General features: G+C 45.4%; 1 long non-coding RNA gene across 1 annotated transcript in view; it reads left to right on the forward strand.

Annotated features, from left to right (window-relative positions):
* Window positions 1–1,702: 1,702 nt before the first annotated feature.
* Window positions 1,703–7,021, forward strand: part of LOC142026730 (uncharacterized) — a 40,012-nt gene continuing 34,693 nt past the window's right edge. Inside the window, exon 1 of the long non-coding RNA XR_012648901.1 lies at window positions 1,703–2,442. This is a non-coding gene — a long non-coding RNA (uncharacterized LOC142026730). The remainder of the gene's footprint in view (window positions 2,443–7,021) is intronic.

Genomic DNA, 7,021 nt, shown 5'->3' on the forward strand with positions numbered 1-7,021 from the left:
CAGTCTGTCCCCATACCCTTCACTTTTTTTGCTGGGAAGTTATAGCAGGAAATGCTAAGACTTAACTAATAACGCTGTTTTGAAGAAAGAATGTTTAAGATGAAATCACTAATGGGGATGTTTTCTCTCATTCTGTAATCAGGGGTTTATCAAATCATTCATGAAATTTCAAGTAAGTTCAGGGGCACCTAAAGCATTTGTAAGAAAGGATATAATCAGACACAAAATTTCATTTGCAAAGACTAAGTTCCCAAAACCAAACCTAGATGACGTTCAGTAAGGCTCATCTGAAAACAGACAAGGAGCCCAACCTGAAACTTCGCTTTGGGGAGGAGAAGGGTTGGCCACATGGTGGAGACCTGATCCATGGATTGATTAGTTCAGATATATTGGGGGCCTCAGAAGAAGCCACCTTCACTTGTGTTCACAGAGAACTTGACTGCTTTTTTTCATGGGAAGTTGCACAGAGATTTATTTTCCGGTGGTCTTAAAATTTGATTGCTGCAGCAGTTTTTGTTTCCATCAGGCTAGTGTCTGTTGAAGAGCTACCACCAACCTTTGTGAGTAAAGGGGCAAAGAAACCATGAAGACAGGCATTTATAGAGTACACACTGGGTTCTTTTTAAAATGCTTCTTCCTTGTTTTGTTCACTTAACAGTTCTCACCACCTGCAGGAGATCCAAAACCTACTTCTGAGTGAAACATAATAGCCTTTCCCAATAAAGTGATGCTGGGAAACACATGTTTTAGAAATATGAACGTGTGTTGTCAGGTGTGATGCTGCAGCTCTGATACCTGCTACCTTACCTTCTGCAGTCCTGGTTTGGGAAGAAGGTGGTCAAAGATGGAGCAAAGTCAGAGAGTGAGCTATTCCCCTCCCCAGCCACCTTCAGAGGACGGTTCTGGGTAAGGCTGGATTTGTGAGGGCCTCCGGGGAAAGGTTGTGGTTGGTCTGAGATCTGAGCAAGGAACAGATGATTTTCCAGCCTGGTAGGGGTTGTCCATATGCTTAGTGACATCTGATCCACTTCGGACATACATCTGGAATTAACTTTGTGTTTCAAAGTTCTTTGTCTATGTTAATGCGTGTTCCTCCAGGGCGAGGGTGGTTTAGGTGTGCTCTCCTGGGGTGCCACTGGGGGCCCTCTGCAGCTATTACAGCTATTACTTTGTGCATCTACTAGGGAAAATTGCAATCTCAGGAACCACTATGGAAATATTCTAAGTTCTGGTTTTAATGATTAAGTTGATTTTTTTTTTTTTAATTACTAGTGAAAGCTTCCTGCACAGCAGTGAGTGACATAAAACTGTTCAAAATAAATGCTGGCCTGTTAGACACTCAAACCAGCTCAGGGTGTCTGGGAAGTTGATGCTGAAATGGGATTTTGAGGACTCCTTGAGGCTGTAGCACGTGTCTTGGAACACATTTGATTTTGCTTAAAATCCAAAAGTCAAATGAAATAAAGGTGGCTTCAGAGCTGCCAAGTCACAGGTGGTTTTTCCTACTTATAAAGGAAGTATATCTCTAAATATATCTCTGTAATATATCAGTTTATGAGGCTGGTAACAAGTCACGGGAAAAACCTAGATAGGGCTGCCCACAGAACTCTCAAAACAGTTCATTGCTGTGTCTGCAGCTGCACAGTTTTGCTAGATATGTGTATAGCCAAGCGCATTACCACAGTCTTTTACCATAGTGGCACAGCAATGCAAGAATTGTGAATGCAAGTTCTTCTCAATAGCCCTCTTAACATTCCTTCTGCTCAGCCATGTTTACTAGTATTGAAGTTTGCTTTCCTCATTCAAGCATGAAGCACTGGCTAACAGCAGGGGTTTTTTGGAATAGGAGATATATACTGAAAACATCAGCTGTGATGTGAAATTGCATTGGCTTTTGGAGATTTATGATAATACTCTCCTGCAGTAGAAAGAAACCTGTCTGTGTTTCTATAGAAATTAGTGCCTTGTGCAAAGGTTAAGAATAAATATTGCTGCTGTTTTGCTGTTAGTTGCTTGCTAGTCACAGGAAAAATTGGAGGGGACCTGTGTTTTCTGATTCAGTGCTGTTAGAGGTTTGATCACGTTTGTCTCACAATATAATAGAGCATTTCAGAAGCAAACTGGTGGTCACAGGAAGTCCGTTAGGAATTGTTATGAAGGGTTATTTCAGTTGCAGTATTTCCAGACATTTCAACAAACTTTATAGTCCCAATTTGTTAGGTGCTCTGTAAACCGAAAAGCAAGAGAACCTCCCTCCCCACCAAGTTTCTAATCTAAACTGACACACAGCTGGGGAGCAGGAGAGGAAAAAGGCTGAAAGCAGTGAGGCTGCCGGCCAGGGGCTGTGCAGCTGATGAGCAGCTGTGCACGTACATCTGAGAGAAGGCTGGCCTCCTCCTCCGGCTTTGTTTGCTCCCGGTGTAGCTTCAACAGGGCTAAAAGGTAAACATCTCCGTTCTTTTTCTGAGTTTAAATTTCAGATCTACGTTTGCCTGCATGGCCCTTTCCCTTCCATTTATGCTCCCTGCTTTCTTTTCATTCAAGCAGTCTCCTTTTTCTCTTCCTGTGCTGGAATAATAAATCATGCTGAGTTGTTAAAAAGAGGGAGAAAATTGTCCATGCGGGAGCAAAACAGGAAACCAGGCAACCAAAAGGGCAAAACACAGATAGTGCGTCACCTGGTAAGTAAGCGCTGGGCACGCTGGTGTCTCAGGGTTTGGACTTTTTGCAGCACACGATCATGAGGCCGGTGCTGCAGCAGCTGGGCGTGGGGAGAAGTTGACTTCTTTCTTTCCCCGGCATGTGCTGACAGCGCATTTGAGAGTAATGGTGAAACGATGAGGCATCTCAAACGGTCATGCCCCGGGCTGGGATTAGGCTGGCCTCGCACATTCAGCCCGAGCACAGATGACCGGGTAACGAAGTGGGTGTATTATCTCCTCCATGGAGGCACCTCTTCAAAAGTGATAAAATATTCACTGGGTGATCTGCTCAGCAGCTGACAAAAACGCTTAGGCCAAGCTCCGTTTATTGACATGAGAGTACACAGCTGTCCTGGCCAACACCCTCTCTCTGCAAGCTGGCTCACTAAACTCCCTTCATCGATCGTCGTGGCCAGAACTGCAAAAGCTAGTACCAGAAGCCTGCTCAGCTCCTGATGAACAGGATCCTGCAAAACTATGATGCAAGTCATTGCCTCCAGTGAGAGCAACCCCCCCAGGGCAGATCTCAGTGGGAAAACCTATCTGTCACCTATCTCCATAAAGTATTAAAATCAATTCAGTGGAATCAGATCACATGCTTGGTTTGTGGTTTTTATTTTTGTGTTTTCTGAAACCACATCTGTATTTGCAGAAAGCTAGGAACAAAACCTGAAAGTGTTTTCAGTAGCAATGCATGGGGTTTGTGAGTATTGTCCATGATGATATGAAGCCTGAATGGCAGGGACTGTCTCCTCAAAGCTTCTGGGGTTCCGTACCTCTGGGTAACTGTGTGCATATCTGCTACCTCTGTGTTCGTTTTGTTCCCCGCTTTACTCACATGTGGGCCTTGGATGTCTCTGGAAAATAGATACTTTTATCTTTGCAGTCTTGCAGGAGTTAATGATTTTATCATCATTCCTCTTGTTAATCCCTCTCTCCTCTCCCATAGGTACCAACCACCCTTTTCTCACAATGAGCCTAATTGGGTATAATAATTTATGTAAACTAAGAGCTCTTTCTTGTTCTCTGTCTGTAATTAGCCTGAAGCATCCTGCTTCCATTTTGTAAATGAAGAAAGGTCTTGCCTGATTTATTCCAGAAATATCAGTTGGCTTTATTAAAAAACCAACAAAACTCCCTGCGTGTACGTTTTGTGGAAAACGGAATAAAGTACCGTCTTTTGATACAAATGCTCAAAGACGCATTTCAGCCGGTGTTTCAAACAGCATCTCCGTTTCAGCTGCCTCGCTTTCTCAGGGAAAGGTGACCTCCCGCTGCAGGGGTCCGGGATCAGCTCCCTGCGGCGCTGGGCTGGCAGGGCAGCAGCACAGGCAGGCTGGGTGCCGGGAGGCCGGCGGGAAGCCTGCCAGCCCCAACCTGTTCTCTGATCCCCCATCTTGTGATTGCAGTCACAAGGCCAGCTCTCTGCGGCTGGCGGCAGTTCAGACTAACTTAATTTCCAGTCAAAGTAATTAGCGAACAACTGCTCATTTATTAGAGACTGGTGGGGTTTCTGTGTTTTCTTGTGTTACTGGATACCACCAGGTTTAGGTAGTTTGCTTTTATTTTGCTTCTGAAATAGGTGCAAAGGTGCCCTGATTTGGAAATAAGAATTAGGTTTGGCAACAAGTCTGAAACCAGTGCTTTAAGAACAGTCATGTTCGCTATATACCTGTACAATATAACTGGAATACTTTCCTTTCCACATCCTCCTCCAAAAGTAATAGGAAATCAAGCTGGCCCTGGTTTATATAAAATTTTACGTCAAGAAACAATTAAATACTCACACAAAGGCACACGTGTGAACTAATATTTAAACCCATGTCTGTTCCTTCATGTACTTGATGTTTCCATGTATTTTCAATTTTGTATCAAGCTGATGAGTATCTCAGGAATAATATCAGGCGTCGCCTTCTTCTGTAAGCAGAGGCAGAGTCATGACCGCTGGTCCATGCCAGCTTCCCTGCTCCTCCCGACGTCGTTGATGGCAGTTCATGGTGCATCCCCTTTCTCACTGCTCCAACCACTAAATACAGTCTCTGTATTCTTAAAAAAATATAAAAAATGCTATGTCTTGTTTTCTCAGCTGTCTGAATGCCCTCAGACACCCTGGCAGCTGACCATGAAGGGAAGTTGTTGCCCAGTATCACAAGGGCTTCCTAGGTGGTGTCCCTCCACCACAGGCATCCTGCAGTTTGTGTTAGCCAGCTCTGGAGAAATGGTCTGAACTGGTGTCACACTGGGAAGGGAAACTTTAAACTTTGACCTGAGGGTTTAAGAAGGCCTTCTACAATGGGGTTACAGCACTGGGGGATAAGGGTAGAGCAACTGATGTCATCTACCTGGACTTGGACAAAGCAGTTGCCACTGTCCCACACGACATCCTTGTCTCTAAATTGGCGAGACATGGGTTTGACAGATGGACCACTCAGTGGATAAGGAATTGGCTGGATGGTCACACTTGGAGAGTTGTGGTCAATGGCTCCATGTCCCAGTGGAGACCAGTGATGAGTGGCGTTCCTCAGGGGTTGGTATTGGGACCGGCTCTGTTTAACATCTTTGTCAGCGACATGGACAGTGGGGTTGTGTGCGTCCTCAGCAAGTTTGCCAATGACACCAATCTGTGTGGGGTAGTTGACATGCTGGAGGGAAGGAATGCCATCCAGAGGGATCTTGACAGGCTTGGGAGGTGGGCCCATGCGAACGTCATGAAGTTCAACAAGGCCAAGAGCAAGGTCCTGCATGTGGGTTGGGGCAATCCCAAGTATGTAAATACAGGCTGAGTGATGAGTGGATTGAGAGCAGCCCTGTGGAGAAGGACTTGAGGGTGTTGGTTGACAAGAAGCCCAACGTGACCCAGCAATGAGTGTTTGGAGCCCAGAAAGCCAATTGCATCCTGGGGTGCACCAAAAGAAGCGTGGCCAGCAGGTCAAGGGAGGTGATTCTCCCCCTCTACTCTGCTCTCGGGAGACCCCACCTGGAGTCCTGTGTTCAGCTCAGGGGCCCCCTGTGAAAGAAGGACATGGACCTGTTGGAGCGGGTCCAGAGGAGGGCCACAAAGACGATCAGAGCACCTTCCCTATGAGGACAGACTGAGATTTGGGGTTGTTCAGCCTGGAGAAGAGAAGGCTCCGGGGAGACCTTATAGAGGACTTCTAGTACCTAAAGGGGGCTTGCAAGAAAGCTGGAGAGGGACTTTTTACACAGGCATACAGTGATAGGACAATGGTTAATGGCTTCAAACTGAAAGAGGGTAGATTTGTATTAGTTATAAGGAGGAAATTCTTCACTATGAGGGTGGTGAGGCACTGGCACAGGTTGCCCAGAGAGGCTGTGGATGCCCCATCCCTGGAATTGTTCAAGGCCAGGTTGGATGGGGCTTTGAGCACCCTGGTCTAGTGGAAGGTGTCCCTGCCCGTGGCAGAGGGGTTGGAACTAGATGATCTTTAAGGTCCCTTCCAACCCAAACCTTTCTATGATTCTATAGCTCTGTAGAGCAGTCCATTTGCAGGGTTGTGCTAGATGTAGCAGAGAACATAGTACTTAGGAAAAGAGTGTAGGTGCAGTAGGTCAAAGTGGGACTCTGGTGACGGAAATCCACATTTCACACTAAAGAAAGTCACTGCTTTCTTAATCTGCATTTGGGGTTTGCATGCGTTGTTTATACAGGGAAGATACTGATCTCTTTGTAGATACCAGCCACCCAGCGGTCCACAAACAGTGAGTGCTATCATTTAAGAATCAACAGCCACCCAAGCTGCAGTTACTTGTCAGATCAGTGACCCAGTGCTATCTCATCCACTAACAGGTGCTTCTGGTGCAAACTCAGGAAAAAAAAAAAAATCATGGAAAGTCTAACAGCTGGGATTATATGCAGGTTTTGCTGTGAAATCATACTTAAATGAAAGCAACTCAGGTGCTGTTATGCTGGCACTAGGGCACCGAATGACTGACACGTTGCAATACGCAGATACATAGCTTAACTGGCAGCACAGTAACACAGATCTTAGTCACTAGAGCGTGTATACCCACTGCAATATGAAACTTAAGTATTTTCCTAAAAAGTGGTTGTTTTTAGAGGCACTGGGGAGTACCTAGTCCCTGTTCCTGCTCTGTCCTTAATCATATCTCGTGGCCCCTTGGAAACAGGACCAGGTTACAAGTGATCTTTCTCCTGCTGCAGTAGTGGTATTGTTAGCTTACTAGACTAGCCTTGAATTATGCTTGGGTTTAGGTTACCAATTTAAAAAATGCAGTAGTTTCTCAATAAATTGGTGACATCAATAGCTATTTGTTTTCTTATATGGAGATTATGAGGG

The sequence above is a fragment of the Buteo buteo genome, chromosome Z, assembly GCF_964188355.1.
Source record: "Buteo buteo chromosome Z, bButBut1.hap1.1, whole genome shotgun sequence".
NCBI lineage: Eukaryota > Metazoa > Chordata > Aves > Accipitriformes > Accipitridae > Buteo > Buteo buteo.